The sequence below is a fragment of the Pteropus vampyrus genome, unplaced genomic scaffold (assembly GCF_000151845.1).
Source record: "Pteropus vampyrus isolate Shadow unplaced genomic scaffold, Pvam_2.0 Scaffold95, whole genome shotgun sequence".
Classification (NCBI taxonomy): Eukaryota; Metazoa; Chordata; class Mammalia; order Chiroptera; family Pteropodidae; genus Pteropus; species Pteropus vampyrus.
The window spans coordinates 4,194,742-4,196,643 of NW_011888876.1; positions in this window are offsets into that span (position 1 = coordinate 4,194,742).

The following is a 1,902-nucleotide window of genomic DNA, read 5'->3' on the forward strand; positions in this document are numbered from 1 at the left end:
CCAAAGAATTCTGTGGTGAGCACTGGGGTTAAGCTACCCCTTGTCCCCCAGAAAGTACTGGACAGGAGGGGAGGCTGGACATCCTAGGAGCAGGAAGCCTGAAGAGGAGCCAGCTTAACCCATTAGAGCCCTAGATAGACTTCAAGTCCCAGGCCCTCTTAAGGGCTCCCCTCAACCTGCAAAAATAGGACAGACTTGGAGAGGAAAGAGGGCTGTTACACAGAGGGAGAGGGTGATAATGAAAACAGCTCTCTCTCTGCAGAGCCAGAGGAGTCTAGCTGTGCTGAGGAATGCGGAGTAAATTCACCCATCACTTGATTTTTATTTTTCCCAGCTGGCTGAAGCCGTGTGGAGTGGGAGGTGTCTGGGGGAGGGCTGTACTGAGTCCCCCAGCTGCTTCATTCTCCAGACTCTAGGATGTGCCTCCCCACTAGTCTCAGCTTGCCCTGGGACAACTAAACACACACACACACACACACACACACACACACACACACACACGCGCGCGCGCGCGTGCGCGCACACCCAACCTAGCAAGTGTTTGGCTGACTCACTACATAAACAGGGTGTTGGGTTTTCTTTGTCTTTGCTTTGTGTTAAGTGCTAGCCCTCCCCCACAAACTCTAAAGTCCTCTGTGTGGCTCAGAGGGTGCCTAACACCAAACATTCCTCCAAGCCAGAGAAATGAGAGGGGCAAAACAATGATCAGGTTATCTGGGGGGTTTTGTTCACTTGTTCCCTTACCTGAGCCAGGTCAGGGAATCCTAAAAGGCCCTATATGGAGAGGAAATTGAGGAGACATTGTCATTCGGATGGGGAAACTGAAGCCCAGCAATAGGCTCGTGACTTGCCCAAGGTCACACAGCCAAAGAACAACAAAGGGCCAGAACCTAGGTGTTTTGATTCACAAGCCAGCTGCCTCTGTATATCTCCTAGTTTCCCCATCTGTAAAATGGCGATGTTGCTCATTCCCTTCTTGTCTTTGGAGCACATGGTCAGGACTGCAGCCCACTTGTTTTCACACTCTGAGCTGAATCTGGGTCTGCCAGTGCCCACTGCTTATAATCTTACCATGTGGTGAGTGGCTTCTGCCCTTTACCTGCCTGTGGACAGGGCAGCCTCACCTTCTACCCAGGAAAGAGGCTGAAGAGACATCAAGAGAAACCATTCCTTTGCTTTCATGCTCCATGAGCAGGGTCCTCTCTCCCTCCTGCCCGCTACTAACCCCAGTCCAGTCCTCATCCTCACTGGGTCATTTCCAGAATGCCCTCAAGGGACCCATGTTCTGACTGACCATTAGTGCTTGCTCTCTCTACATTCTGGATCTCACCCCTTTCAGGGTCCCTGTGGTGAGACTTTCATAATCAGAATATCATTTATTGGGTACCTACTAAGTGCCAGGCGAGGTGCTAAACACTTTCCAGGCATGCTCTCCCTAACCTAGACGTCATCGATGCAGTGTAGGAACCATTATTCTTTCCGTATTTACAAGTGAGGAAATGAAGGCTCAGAGAGGTAAAGACGAAAGGTCACCCGGCCGAGAGGTGGAGGTGGGATTTGAATCCAGGTGTGCTGGACACCAGAACAGATCGTTTAAGCCACAACTGAAAACAGCTCAGGTCACTTCTGGAGACACCGTGTCCTCCACAGAGTGCGTCAAGTCCCTGGTAGGCAAGTGACCAGTTTAGCTGGGTTCACTGGGGAGGGACTCTGGGTCCCCCTCATGGCCCGAAAGCCTTAGCCCAAGGGCTAATGCAAACCTAGGAGTCGCTGGGCAGCAGTTACCCAGAGGTCTGCCGGCGTGTAGGTCAGTTTTCCATGGAAACTTTGAACCAGCTCTCCAGGCTCCCTCTGCTCAGCGCTCCCGAGAATCCCTACGCCCGGCATCTCCCGTCTGCGCCC